Source organism: Taudactylus pleione, unplaced genomic scaffold (genome assembly GCF_031769625.1).
Source record: "Taudactylus pleione unplaced genomic scaffold, aTauple2 ptg001123l, whole genome shotgun sequence".
Taxonomy (NCBI): Eukaryota; Metazoa; Chordata; class Amphibia; order Anura; family Myobatrachidae; genus Taudactylus; species Taudactylus pleione.
In genome coordinates, this window is record NW_028285524.1 from 4,812,514 (window position 1) to 4,828,532 (window position 16,019).

The 16,019-nt window shown below is 43.0% G+C and overlaps 1 protein-coding gene across 2 annotated transcripts in view; it reads left to right on the forward strand.

The window, feature by feature from the left end:
• Positions 1-11,181: 11,181 nt before the first annotated feature.
• Positions 11,182-16,019, forward strand: part of BRINP2 (BMP/retinoic acid inducible neural specific 2) — a 289,957-nt gene continuing 285,119 nt past the window's right edge. For both annotated transcript variants that reach the window (XM_088461919.1, XM_088461920.1), the window contains exon 1: positions 11,182-11,893. The gene's annotated coding sequence lies outside the window, so the exon portion shown is untranslated. The remainder of the gene's footprint in view (positions 11,894-16,019) is intronic.

Here is a 16,019-nt window from a genome sequence, read left to right on the forward strand (position 1 = left end):
TCTAAATAGTGACTTATCCACTGTCTATCTCCCACTGATCCTAAAGTCTCACATTACAGAGAGCATCCTAGTGATCACCATACAACACAGATAGCATTTATCCCCTCATTTTAATCATTCACTCCTTTAGCCTCATCATAATGACCCCTTCAACATCATTTACCCCTTTATAATCATCAACAAGCTCATCCCATTATTAATTATCCCCCACACCATGGTTCCATATTTATTGATTAAACCCATACTTAACTCCCTCAGGGGCCTATTCATCATCAAAGGTAGTATGGCCTCCGTTGATGAAGTCTAGAACTCGCTGCGAGGGATACTTTAGTATCCAACTCGCAGCGGGGGAAGCATAGCACCGGAGCAATTCATCATTGCTCTGGTGAGGGAACAACTGCTCCGAAAAGCAGCGGTCCCCGTGGAAAGTTTCGCAGCTACAGACCTGCTCCCCGTCGTCCTGGCAACGGATGCGTGACCTTGGGTCACACATGCGCAAAGCCGCTGGGAGGGAGTGAGGAGGCGGTGGAGGGATCCGCTCGGATCCCTCTTCGCATCCCCGGAACTCCTTCCCATAGGAAGGAGCGGGGATCCGAGAACAAGCGCCGTCTGAAGATGGCTCTTGTTCTCGGCAGCAAACTCCGCATGGTTACCGGGCCATTTATCGTTTGATGAATAGGCCCCTCAGTCTCATCAAAAGAACTCCTTCATCGTAAAGGCATTAAGGTCATTAACTCCTTCACCTCATAACCTAATCCAATCATCATAACTAACCACCTTATTCTTATCATTGACTTCCTTCAACTATAATCATTATTCTCTTCACCCCACTCACCTATTACTGCTCACTATGCTAGAGGGGATGAGTAAGATGGGCTGCAGCTATTTCATGTAAGTTCACTTGCTTCAGATTATGTAATGCAGCGCAGATAAAGCCAAGTAGGATTCACACAGAATTGGAGCATGTGAAAGTATACATCTCTTAAAGGTTAGCACCACACAGTGCAGCCCTAGTGTGGACAAAGGGAATCCTTATGTGGTGTATGAGTGGGAGGTGCCACCAGTGAGGAAGTTGGGGGCCGTGCACTGTAGCAATAGGCAGCACAAACCCTACCTTAAAAACAAGACAAGGGGGAAGGATGAAGGTAGTGCATAGCTTTTTTAAAAGAAGGACAATAAAATACTTAAACCAGGCAGCAGCCGTGGACTGTGCTATCTGCCTACACAAATGCCAGACACCCTGCCTGACATAGAATGCTCCCTTTCGGGTGCACCGTGTAGGCCAGGGCTGGTGATGAGCATATAGTAATACACTGTAATAAGCTTTATTCCCAACAATGTTCAATGACTGAAAACTTAAAATCTGCACATAAGAACCAATTGCAATGAAGCCATGGACCATATGACCCAACCAATCTATGAGATGTCTGTAGGAAACACAACGTAAACTTGTGTGACCTTTGAATTACACAGCAATCCTAGCCACATACTCTTTTTCATTGACACTTGAGAAAGCAGTCAGTGACACTTATTAGGATATTAATCAATAAAGTTTATTTCAAGATACTCTACTTGTTTTCTTACTAGCGGATATCAGTTACAGTATTTAGTTCTCTAGAGCCAGCTCATAGTTTATCCTATTCAGCTCATTATCTTTTTCCATCTATGGTGGGAATCCTGGGAGTAACTGGGAGCCACCAATGTGTGACCAAAGAGTATCAATAAGTTGGCCAATGCTAGGGACCAGTAAAACAAATGTAGGTGACAATATACTATATTAGATATAGAATGCTACTTTGCTGGACTCTCTAATGCTCTTTTGGGCTTCAAAGTCTTTGTGTTTTCTTTTTACTGCTGCCTGTCTGTGTTATGGGCAATAAAGGCCACCATCATTAGCAAATAGCAGACAGATACTGGCAAGTGGGAAGGTAGTACAGGAAACAGCAGCTCACTGGGGTCTGGTTTATATCATAGACAATAAAATTGTGGTCTCCATAACTGCCAGAATTGGAGTATTTATTGTATATTAGATACTCGGGGTCTATACTATATACTAGCCACTATAATGGGAATTTGATTTATATATTTCATACTAGCTAATAGATGTCTGTATTAAATGCTAGCAATTAGAATGGGTACTTGTGCTGTATGCAAATCAATAGAATGTATTCTGTATTGTACATTAGCCACTAAAACTCCATCTGCTCTATAATAACATTTATAAATAATAATAAAAAATTATAATAGCTACAGGGCCGGATTAAGGTTGTGGGGACCTCAGGGCAACTAAATTGTGGGGCTCTACCAATAAAACTGTCACTATGAGGGGCGTGACTTAGCTGTCAGCCAATGCGGACGTGTCTCTCCAGAGCTGTGGTACCTATACCCCCAAAAGTGCCTGTTTATAATGCCCCTTCCCAGCTGCTTTGACCCGTGGAGCTGGCTAATAGCTCTAGGAGGTTGCGGGGTCTGCGGCCATTTATCTGTTCCCCCTGCTTCCTGGATCGTAGCTCCTGCACACGGCGGCCTTCACAGTATCACACAGCCGCGGACTGAGGTGCCGGCCCGCAAAGGAAGCCTTCTTTCCCGATGTGCACGGAGGCTTCGTGACTCTGCTGCTGTCTCCAGTGAGCTCCTGCATCCACCCGCTGGCTGTGTCCCCACTGACCTGACCAGTGGCAGCTGTTCAACGTGGTCTCCCACCTTACTGCCGCCGGGGGCTGCAACCTTATTGTCCCAGATTCAGTTATTCATCTTCTCAACGTCCTCAAGAACCTGCAGTGCCAGTCAGCTAGGATTTTGTGCCCACTGATCCCTTGATTGCGGCTCTGAATTACAGTAGCTATCTCTGTCTAGCTGAGCTGCTGCTTGCTGCCTTCCACAATGGGACCCATCAAGACTCCCTTCTCCATTCCAGGTACTGTGCACTTCACAATTTACTTTCTCCCGGAGCATAGTTATTTTTCCCTGTCGGCAGCATCTGGGCTCTAACTCATGGACAACACCCACCTATTTGTTCCATATTTGGGGTTCACCTCTCTGCTGGACACTATACCCCCACCACTCCACTCTTACTGATACATTCTTCTCTGGTTCCGTTGCAAGGGTGAGATAACCCAGAATCCCACAACAGTACCACTGTGTAGTTTTTTTTATGTGTGTTGATTCCACCATAGCAATGCCTTGCTAATCACTGAGTGTCACTTCCTGATCTTCTTTCTCCTAGCAAGTTTACCCTTCATTAGCTGTATTATTGGAACACATCATTGTCTTTTCACCGCTATGAATAAAACTCAGCCCAGGGGCAGGAAAGGGGCTCAAGCCGAAATCACACATCATTTTAGCATACAGGATAAATTGGGGTCCACCAACTTTCAATCTGCTTCCCCCTGCCACTCTACTGACTCTGACATGGACCAAGAGGAAGCATCGGCTACTAAAAAGATAACTCTGACCTCAGATCTCTACTTGTGACTCTTAATAACACCCTTACCGCTGATCTCCACAAGCTGGTAGGTGAATTGAAGCAGGGCTGCTCTTGATAAATGCACTACAGCATTATAAGCTACCACCTCCCAGCATTCTACCTTCCAGTCTGAAACCTGCAGAGATTTGGAATATCTTAGCCGTGAACTTGATTTTTTGAAGGAGAAGAATGAGGATCTCGAAAACAGAGAACGACGCAATACCCTCCGATTCCGGAATATATCAGAATCATTTGAGCCTACAACTCTCCTCTTATTTCACTCATCTTTTTGTATCAATGGTGCCTTCCTTGTCCCTTTCAGATATAGCCATTGAGAGTGCACACCGTGCCCCACGCCCCATGTGGTCCTACATTTCCTGTCCTTTCGTACTAAGGAACAAATTCTTTCTATGAACCATAATGCTGCTTCCATAACCTTTGAAGGATCAAAACTTCAATTTTTCAAGATCTTTCCCCTATTACCATAGCCAAACGTAGGGATCACAGGGAAGTTACTCTTGCCCTCCGAGAACATGATTACAAATATTGTTGGGTATTTCCTTTCTGTCTTTTTGTGGAGATTGGAGGTCGTCAACATGTTATCTGATCCCCAGACGAAGGCAAAGAACTGCTCCAACAGTGGAATCTGTGCCTCCTGGCCCTTCTTCGATTATTGGAGAAGACGACCCAATTACCTGAAATGTTATGATCTATACATACCTCGTTATGTTGTGTTGATGCCTGTGGGGCTTGGTGGTTCTGCCACTGATTATGCCTCCCTTTTTTGCCATGTTATGTAGGCTATGTACCCCCATACACCTGGGAATCCCTCATTTGGGTACCGCCTGTTTAACCTTTACATTTCGTAATTCTTATTATACTACTGTTTGACTGTTCTACGTTGTTTAATATGTTTGTACTGTACTTGCTACATTCTGCTATATTTTAAGGCTCAGGAAGCGTCTCTCTATATCTTGGTTCTTTTATCTGTCCATGCCTCCCCCTTATTTTTTGTGTGTTTCTATACTGTCTCTGATAGACACCTTCCTTAGCTACCCATGTGGGTTTATTTTTCTCACACCCTACCCTTCTCTTCCCTGTCATTTTTCTCATTCTCTCTCTCCAGCCTGTATTTACCTCTCTTTTCTTTTTACCATGTCACTCTCTGTCTTGACGCTGAACGCCAGGGGCCTCAATACTCCATAGAAGCACTCTATGTTGTTTTCCTATGTCCAATCCCACTCTTCTGACATTGATTTCTTGCAGGAGACACATTTTAAGCAGACGGGCCATCCCTCGTTGTTTACTCGACGGTTCCCAACAGCTCACTAGTCGAACCATAGGTCCAAGCGTTGTCGGATGGAGATCCTGATTCGTAATTATGTTCCTTTTACGCTGCTTGATTCACTCCATGATGAGAATGGCCGTTTCCTTATGCTGAGGGGTCACTTCAGTGGAAGAGACATCACCTTAGCGACAGTGTATGTTACAAATTCAGGTCAGTCTGGTTTTTTCCATAGCTTATTTTTAGAGCTCCATCATTTTTTTTCATCCTTCTACCAAATCCAAAATCATTGTCATTCCTAAGCCTGACAAGGACCATACCTTGTGCTCTAACTTTAGACCCATTTCCCTCTTGAATATGGACATCAAAGTATTTGCCAAGATTTTGGCGAATAGACTCAATGAAATTTGACCTGTATTAATTGATTTGGATCAAGTAGGTTTTATACCTCATCGCCAGGGACTGGACAATACTCGTAGAACTATTGATCTTATCCACAGTATCAAACGCTCCCAGTTACCTTCGGTGATTCTGGCGACTGATGCAGAGAAAGCGTTCGACCGGGTTTCCTGCCCATTCTTGTTCTACATCTTGGAAGCATTTGGCTTCTGTGATCGTTTTCTACGTGCTGTCCGTTCGCTCTATCAAAATCCATTCTCTATGATTACATCTAACGGTATTTGCTCGGAAGTGTTCAGGTTGGGAAATGGACTAGGCAGGCATGCCCTCTCTCGCCTCTGCTTTTTGCACTTTGTATCGAACCGTTAGCTGCACACATTAGAGCTAATCCTAATATCACTGGAGTGTCCTAGGAGATCCTTCAGTATAAGATATCACTATTTGTTGATGATGTGCTTCTCACGCTGTCCAACCCGATTGTGTCTCTCCCGTCCTTGTTTTAGGAACTGCACCAATTTGGTGCTTTTTCAGGTTGCAAGGTTAATGAAGAAAAGTCTGAAGCGCTCTCCCTGCATGTCCTGCGTCATATTAGGGCTGGCAGGGAATACACCTATAAATTTCAATGGCGTCCTGCAAAGATTCGATATTTAAGAATCTATATCACCAAACAGTATTCTCATATATCATGCAAACTATACCCCCCCTTCGGAGGTTTCAGCAGGACATATCGACCTGGAACCCATTGTACATATCTTGGGTAGGTAGGCTAAACGCAGTGAAAATGAACGCACTCTCTAGAATTTTTAATATATTCCAAACACTTCCTGTACGAGTCCCTATGCATATACTACAATCACTGCAAACTTTGTTTGGGAAGTTTATCTGGGGTGGGGGGTAAAAAACCACGGTTGAGCCGTTTGACTTTGTCCAAGTCTATGTATATTGGCAATTTAGGCCTTCCTTTGCTGCAGAATTAATACTATGCCACCCAGTTGAGTCATATCATCTCGTGGCACTCTCCCCCTGGTACAAAGAAATGGGTCGATATCGAAAGTGCTTCGTCCCCAGATTTTGGTGTAGACTTTCTCCCCTGGTTACTGCATATTCACAGACCGGCCTTGGCCTACACTCACCCTTATATCCAATTTACACTGTCGACATGGGACGCAATTAATAGACATTTCTCACTCACATACTACCCATCTCCCTTAACACCTATTTGGAAACATCCTCTATTCCCTCAGGGCATTTCTACTAGATGGGCTGCACCTTGGCTTTTGTCTGGGATTACACGCTTGTTGCAATTTTCTGGAGAGTTTGTTCCACCCAGACTCTCAGGAATGCTATAACCTCCCCTCCACACTTTATAACCCCTACTTACAGTTTACCCATTTCGTCCAAACCCAATGCCATTCCAGGAATCTTCGCCGGCCTACCCCGTTTGAACATCAATTGGATGATGAGGGATGGTCCCGCATCCGACAGCGGATTGCTAAAGCTTCCATCAGTGTCAGCATCAGAAAAACATCTATCAAAGTATATACCTGTTGGTACTTAACTTGTGAAAGGTTACATCATTTGTATCCACATTCTTCTGATCAATGTTGGCGCAACTGTGGTATGGTGGGCTCTTTTTTCCACATCTGGTGGGACTGCCCTGTGATCCAACAGTTTTGGTCTATGACGGTAAATTTAATGTCAGCGGTTACCTCCTATGCTGTACCCATGGATCCGCTTGTACTTTTGCTTCATGAGCCCTTGTGTTCGGCATCAAAATTTGAGAATAAATTGATTGTGCATATGGGTAATGCCTCTAAACTCCTAATAGCCAAGCACTGGAAATCTCCTCAATCTCCCTCCAAAACTGCTCTAGTCAACAGGTTATGGTACGTTTCCTCTATAGCAGTGGTTCCCAAACTGTGTGCTGTAGCACCCTGGGGTGCCTTGGGACACTTGCAGGGGTGCCGCAGGTTGGTGGTCCAGTACCAAATCAAAGTATTTATGATCAATGTAATGTAAATATGTGGACAAACATAAGCGTAAACCTGTCCACCACCACCACACAACTGAGCCTAAGGATGACAGTTAAACACAATTTACCTCACTTTACTATGTTACAAATTTTTTTCTGAATTTCAGAATAACAAACGTTTGGCTTAAGGGTGCCGTGAAATCAATGCTGATACTCTAGGGCGCCATGATTCAAAAAAGTTTGGGAACCACTGCTTTATGGAATATATTACCTCCCTTTTAAACAACTCTCTGTCCACATACCAACAAGTATGGAACCCTTGGTTCACTTCCACACCTCTTCTCTGCGAGGAGCCCCTCTGTGATACTCTTGCTGTGTCTCAGCACTGCCCTATCCTTCCTTTCTTCCTCCTCCTCCTCCCACTCTTTCCTTTTTCTTATTGGTTTTTAGAGTTAACTTAGGTTTTCCCCATTTTCTCCTTTCTTTTCTTTTTTTTTATTAACAAATGTCTCTAATCCATTGTTTTATTCTCAGATTTTCTGTACTTCTGTAAGAAAATTTAAAATTTACTACATGTTACTGCTATGTTTTAATGTGAGATTGGTGGGATCCTCTGAATGTTACCCTTTGTGATATTTTGTCTCCCACTTTTTGATATTTGCTGAATTCTTTACTATCATGTAGTGTCAAACACTGTCACTGTGATACGCTGGTGATTTTATTAAAACTAAAAAGTATAATGTGTAAATTACTCCCAGGACCCAAAAGTGTTAAACACACTATAGTGCCACCATTTCACATTATGCCACACAGAAAGCCCAGTTCATATACTGTATGCCACAGTGCCCCTCACACTGTAGCTGTGTGTTTGGGCCCCCCACGTGTAGGACCCCCGGGGTGATCGCCTTGGCCTCCCTGTTGTTAATCCAGCACTTAATACTTGTCAGAATGGGTCTGTATTGTATATTTACAGTCTCAGTAAAGGTTCCGATTATGTATAAAGGTGTGATAACTTAACTGACCAGGAGGACATATAGAGCCTGATTGAAAGATGGAGACAGCCATGGCTGCATAAGCTGGTACTCACCCGTCTGCTACAAAGTCCTACCCTAGTATGCCTCCATACATATGAATGTGCACGAACTGACATGCCCACTTTGAGCGTCGGTAGATGCTGTAATACTGCCTTGAGCACCTGTAGACGCCACCATCGGTTGCACTATTTAAAACTTGCACCAGCCCTATGACAGGAGCAGGTTATCTGTCTGAGTTTGGCCTCCAAAGTGAACGATTGAATGTCCATGTACGCAAACACTCCCATAACACGTCCATAAGACGGACCATCTCTGTGCGTCTGTTTAGTCACCTCCCAGGAACGCTCAGCAATTTTAGATTTTTAAATTTGATTGGAACTGTGTCCTTGATTATTGTAGATATTATTTGCATTGAGTAGGCTCCCGGCCGCCCGGAAAGGTGGGCAAGTCTCCCACAGGCTACCAGTGATGGCCACCAACTTCTCGACTGAAGTGGGCGGCACAGGCGGCCGATTACGCAATACGCATTGAATCACGTCATCGTGGCTCCACCCACCACTGCACAACACTGGTATTCGGGGCGTTGTATAGCGGGGGTGCGACTACGATGACGTGATTGTGTCACCACCGCCCCTGACCCACCCACCTTCGCCGCCGCCCCGCAGTACTGACCTGGCTGCCCTATCCTGGATAGGGCAGCCGAAAGGTCACCAGGTATGGATTTATTAGAAGTTACCGATTTCCGGCCACACCACACTGATTTTGCTTATGTCCGTCAACCAGGATGATGATGTAGTCACAGGAAAACGTAGGAAATACAGTATGGGCAGATTATCGAGAATACACACACACATTGCTCGATATTGGGAGATTGAGGCCAAGATTTTATGTATTGCCCAACCAATCGGATCGCAGGAATGAGTTTGTGAACGTTTTTTAACCATTTTATAGCCGGAACGCTGAATGCTCATGCCTACACACTATACATTAGGTCAGGCCCATCACCCAATAATTACCAAATTGTCCTAATAATTGTATAGTGTGTACCTAACTTTAGTCTAGTTAAATGATTACTAGGGCGACTGCTGAGTCTGTTTCCTTTGTCTCCTGTGTAGAGAGCATCTATCTGCAGTTAGAACTCTAAATAGCAATAAACATACACAAGAATGTAATGTCTATTTTTATGTAATTAGATTTTTCAAGCCTTATCCAGGTCATACAGTACTCCTATGAAGAGGTCTGACAGGCATTTAGGACAGGGTGTCAAGGTGCCCTTCCTAAATTAAAGGGACTCTCTCCTTCATCCTGTATATTAAGGGGGTTAATATAATTATCATTTCATATTTTCTGTTGACTATAAAGGACATTAAATTAACCCATGCGCAAGGCATTATAATGTCACAGCTAAAGCATCTTTTACCATATTGCTATAATGAGAGACAACATTTTCTCCATGATAAGAATGTCCTCAGCCCATTACCAGCTTGCAGAAAATAAGGAGACAACCCAATTTGGAGGCATTACATGATGGGCAGTATAATTATCTTAAAAATGCATGTTTACCATGCAGAAAAGCAACGAAGAATAGAGGAAAACGCTACATAATGGAGGCAGCTGTCTTAAACCCAAAGGAAATGCTTATTGTCTATTCCTTTCCTCCCAGCTTAAGTACTTTTCCATAAAACTACAGCAATTCAACAGCTAGAATGGAATGAATAATATTTTGCATACTGTTAGAGAATGCACTTACATACCAAGAGTTAAGGAAAATGTACCTTTCATTGCAAAAGTGAGGCTTTTTTTTTCTTTGTGGCTTGCACAAGACATCCTTGAAATGGGCTATAATCATTGAAGTTATATAGTTTGAGCATGTTTCAGTCAATTATGCAGATTATGAGAATAAAAGCACGGAAAAGCAAGAACATTCTCTAAAATGTCCTTGGAAAGCAAAATTTGGCCTCCTAGGAACACATTCCCACCTCTTGAGGGAGGAGGCTTCAGCCAGCGAATAAACACTGTATAACAGTAATAGGCACCCAGAGACACTTCAGGGGCCGCACTGGGCGGCCCTCTAACCTTCAAAAGGGGTGCACATTAGCCTTAGGGGCAGATGAACTAAGCTTTGTAGTGAGATAAAGTGGCGAGAGATAAAGTACCAACCAATCAGTTGCTAACTGTTTTTTTGTTAATATAGCCTGTAACATGGCAGTTAGGAGCTGAATGGTTGGTACTTTATCTCTCTCCAAAGCTTAGTACATCTCCAGCAAAATCTCAGTGGCAAATTAATTGAAGAGACACTTATATGTAATAATGTATCAGCATCATTTTTAAACAAGCATCATAAGGTATAACAAAGCAGGAAGGAGCTGGGGGACACAATCGTCCGCCCATTGCCTGTCACTGCTGTATAATATCTCTGTACATGGCACAGACTGTGATCACATCTAACTGAGTTTTTGCATCAATATTTCATCCAGAAGGGTATTACAGGAATAATTGTAATTCCACTTTACTGCTCTGTCCCCTTTTTTTTTTTTTTTTTTACAATTCAACCTGTGTTGAGTAGAAATTGCTGCTCTGTATTGTTATTACATGATGTATCACCTCCTGGGTGTCTTATTACATTAAGGATCAGGGATGGTAGAACAATTGGTTTCAAACTCAAGCTACTTTAAGTGGAAATAAGAGACTTAATAGATTTGTAAATCTAGGCAGCTGCAGCCCTAACTCCCCCCTGCTGCAATTCCGTAGGAGATATTGTTCAGCTACTGATGCTCTAGAAAGCAGCACTGAGGGCGTTAATGCACAGAAGCCTGAAGTCATCCAATCAAGTGTCGCCCCAGGGAAGGGTTTAGCCAATCGCCGTGTGGCGGAGGAGTGCCTTGTGGTGCCATTGGCTGCGGTGGGACAGGCATGGAATGGGGGAAAGGAAGGGGGGGAGAGAGTTCTCACACTGACTTGGTGCTGAACTGGTGCCTGTGAATCCTGCAGGTAACACACTGAGTAGCTGGGAGAGAGAGAGAGAGACAGAGGAAAGAGGGATACCAGGAATCAGGAGGAAGGGGGGAGACAAGGGGGGGAGGCACTGGTACATAAATTCCTATAAACACAGAAGCAGCCTAGATCACATCACTGGCAGCAGATCATCTCCATGGCAAGACAATGGGAAGCAGACAGACCTTGATACATTGTAACAAAACAAAATGCAGAATGTTCAGAGTGACCTTATAGAAAGATTGGATGCTGCGCTCCATAGATTGCACAAGATGATTGACATCTAACCAAGCACAGGACATGCAAAGATATATAGCCAGTGCACACAGATCTGCAGGCTGGCAGGAGGTGCAGGGGTGCTGTGCACATGATCCCCTGTCCCTAGGTGACTTCTGACCTGGAGATCCACCTTGCTGTTAGTCCCAAGGATTTCTGTGTTGTCTGTTTTTTTTTTTTATGTTCTTATTTTTTTTGTGTGGATATTTTGTTTATCATGGACATAACATGGGGAGAGAAGCAAGGCGACTGATGTGCGGCTCCATCTGCAGTTCCTGAACTTTCAGTCTGGCATCTGGGAAACTAACAAAAAAAAAAAAAAGATCAAGGACCAGGCAGCAGCAGCAGCATCACAGGCTACAACGCTGGATCTCTACATTTTTTTTGGTGATGAAGGCTAACACTGCTGTGGACATTTGATTGGCAGTGCCAAGGTGGAGTGGGCCCCCTTTGATATTGCCCTTTGGGTAAGTTATTCTTATTATTCTAAGCACTTAAATGACTTACAGCCTCGTAAGCTTGTTCTATCCACAGCCCAAACACAAGCCAGACGTTTGTGTGATCCTGGAAGCTGTATGTTTTAGTCTAGAAGGAAGACGGGATGCACAGGAAATGTAAGTGTGCTCATTGCTGGAAGTAAAAGTGGATAGTTTCCAGTGGTAATATACAGTAAATGATTGTCTGTAGCAGTGACAAAGGATGACACGGATATGTACATATTTATTATGTTGGTGCGCCAGTGCTTGAGTATTATTTATAGCATACAAAGTCAATTTTGTGAAGGTATAGATCGCTAGTGAAGGTATCTGGGACCCTGTATGTCTTAGGTTTATTATCATCTCGTAATGGTTAGATGTACCACTAAACCCTGAGAGGGTTAAACTGCTTTCCCTGCAATAATGCTGTTGGGCATCACTCCATTGACCTGTTCCTTGCTAAAGAGACCCACAAGGCATTGCTCCATTAATCACTTTATCGCTGGGTTTTATGTTCTCAGTGCACTGCAGAAAATCTAATAACCCTCTTGAATAGAGGTTGTGTTACCCCATAACCAGGAGAGAGGGGCTGGCGGTGGAGAGTCTGGCTTCTATAGCAGCTTAGAGGTATTCTCAGACTGGTAGAGATTGATCTTGGTAGCACAGCTAGCAGGCCATCAGCATTTGTCCTACTTGGATTTTAGATATAGGCAGGGCTGGGGAAATGCAGTTCTCGGTTCGGCCAGAGCAATGAACCAGCTGTTCTAGCATCTCTAAGTACAACTGTCAGTCACCGCACTATAAAGGAAGAGTATTTGTTATTTTAAATATTTTTATTGATGCTTTACATGAGCATAGAAAGGAAACACAGATGTATATAGAAAAAGCGCACTGAAATGCAATAAGCAAAGAATGTCCAACACAGCAATTGCTTGCAACGCTTTAAAGAGGTTCTGCAGCAGTTACGGCTTTTAGTAGACTTGCAGGCAGAAAGTGGCCATCTATAATTGCTCAAATCTAGAAAATTAAACACCACCATTAATCATCCTTTGCCTGTAAAGATTTTCGGAACTGATTACTTTGCGAACTCCAATACTGCCCTGTGACAATAGAGCTCCAAGTTATATGTGATTAATTATTGCTGCTAATGTGGGTGTATAGGTCCATCACTCCAAGGAAGTTTTCTAAATGTCTTTCCAAGGTAGAGAGATCTCCAGTGCTGTTTTCATATCAATCTACTGGATAATGGAAAAGGCAACTGATGACCATCCGGTCCAGTAGTGTCCAGCAGATATTGCTGGGAGATATTGCTAATGCCCTATGTGGACGAGGAGCGGAAGGGGGAGTTGTAAACATTTTACACAGATGCTAAAGTCCATCTTATATTTATCTTCCTTAATGCCCTATTTTCATTAAACTAACACATGCAATTCCTTCTAGCTCAAGGTCCCTCATGGCATTGCAGGCCATACTGAAAAAAAAAAAAAAAAAAGAATTGAATGATTGTAGGGATGAGTTAATGGTAGCCATGAATGACATACTGTACAAAAGCACAGCTGTGCTGGTACGCTCCTGCAAGCAAATTAGAGTTCCCCTCATGCCCTCTGGCCTAATAACAGGTTGTTTATGGAAAATTATAAAAGCACCAGGGCCCACTTATAGGCTGCAACAAAGTCCTGCCGTGCAGCTGAGGGATGGGGGATATGAACATATGGAGAATTAAAAAGCAAAATACGGTTATCAATATTACAGCATGAAACTCTGCTTGTCATTTACTAATATAATTTCCCTTCCTGTTATTCTTTATTTTAAATCACTGGAGATTTCCATATATGTACGAGGCAGCAGCATCCGAGTACTGCTGCTACATTGCTGCCAGTGTTCCTTGTGTCCGGACGGGCTGTTTCTTGCCACATTATGCATGAGAAAGAACACTTATCCCCCCCTCTCTCAGTGCCCACACAGCCTCCGAGCCGTGGATGCTGCCTGCAGAGGGACACTGTAAGCACAAACGGTCCTAGCTTTCGTTCCTGTATCGATTGCATTAAAACAGTGATGTATCTGCCAGGCAAAAAAACGCTCAATTTATCCAAAAAGCAAAGAGCCATGTGAGATGCAGAGAAGTCACAGCTCTTCCTAGCAGCAGTTATTATACATCGGGTGTCACCAGTGTGACTTGGGGAAGTGATTGATACTGGCCGATATGCTTTCACTAACCCTCACATTTCCAGTAAAGGGTTGAACTGTATTCCTGTGACATAATACAGCATATTCATCCTATTGCTGAGACCGTCTTACAGCCTCTGCTCCTCAGTAAACACGCTTATACCAGATAAGCCACGGTCAAAGATGAGGACCAAGCTCTGTCAAGTAGTTTTTTTGGGGTGGGGGAACCTTAAGGGCTCTGATTAAATGACAGGAGAGATTAAGGGGTCTATGTACTTATTTATACCCAGCCTTGGAGAGAGAGAAAGTGGACAGAGATAAAGTACCAACCAATTAGCTCCTAACTGTCACTTTACAGGCTGTGTATGAAAATTGACAGTTAGGAGCTGATTGGTTGGTACTTTATCTCTCATCCAATTTATCTCTCTCCAAGGCTTAGTACACAGATCCCTTAATCTCTCTCCACTTTATTTCTCTCCAAGCTTTGATAAATCTCCTCTCATGTCACAAGATAAAAATATTTAACACCCTCTACTGTCCCATTCTTTTTGTCTTCACCCCGAGTTTGTCTCTGTCCCAGTTATCTTTTCTCTTTCCACCCACATCTGCACCTCTCATGTCCCCTGCCGTTCAGCAGCAGACTGCCTGTCTGTCAGTTTGCGTTTCCCAGAACCTCCTCTTTGTCCCGTCGCTGACATTGTGTGCGCCCCTGCGGCTTCTCCTTGCTTTCTGTCTAGGTGTGTTCTGTGATCATCGACAGGATTCCATCCTCAAATCCTTTGCATTGACGTCTACCTGAGGAATGGCAGGATTTGTCAATTGATTGTCCTGTGGGCTAAAATAAAACGTCTTTTAATTAAGGATGGGAAAAGCTGAGGTGGAAATGTTGCGCAAATCAAATTTCTTGATACAGTAGAACAGGTGGCTACGGAAGGTGCAAAGTTCCAACAGACGACTCTTAGAGTTCCGTATATGCTTTGTCATTCCTTGGAATTGTATTCCGCACTGAAATTGCAAACTCTGTATCCAAATTTAGCAGAATTTATAGATTATAAATAAAACTGGGACTACAATGGTATCAATTTATTCTCTGTGGTATGGTAGGGGTATAAAAGTGGAGGAGTCTGGGTGGAACTAAGTTATAAGGGAATTTGAGGTGGAAGAAAAACATTTTGGGAGATTGTATGTGGAACACTAAAAGTCAAATTCCTCTGGATTAAAACAAGCACATTTTGTTTGTGTCTACATTTCATTCAAAGCAGCCACCTTGCCCCACGATGATGGTGACACCTCTTACCCTGTATCATGTGTGTATTATATATAATGAAAGCATGTGTGGGGTATATTTACTAAAGTGCGAGTTTTTAGAAGTGGAGATGTTGCCCATAGCAACCAATCAGATTCTACTTAACATTTATGTAGCACATTCTAGAAGATAATAGCTAGAATGTGATTGGTTGCTATGGGCAACATCTCCATTTCTAAAAACACTATAGTATATACAGTATATATATCCCTTAGTGAAAACTTTTTTCCTCTAAGAAAGTATATGCCCTATGTCAGAGTAGCATTTATTTTCTCTTTAACTTAGCTAGTCAGGAAAATACATACTTAAGTACTGTACGATGTATTCAAATCAAATGATAATATGATGTATTTAATTAATATTAAATCCATATGTAGATAATACATGAGTTAGGCGATACCATTCTGCATACTAGCTATTATTATTTTATTGATCGATATGGGTGGCGGTGTGTTATTAATATTATTTTCTTTTATGACACTACCTTTCATATAACAGATTGTAATCTGCAGCAAACCACCCCATATATACGAAGGGGGCACAGGCCAAAGGTGGATAAATACCAATGTGACCACATAGGTCACTAGCGGATGTCAAAGTTATGAAGCGCCCTTTTACAATCCCAACAATCCCCCATATTTATTA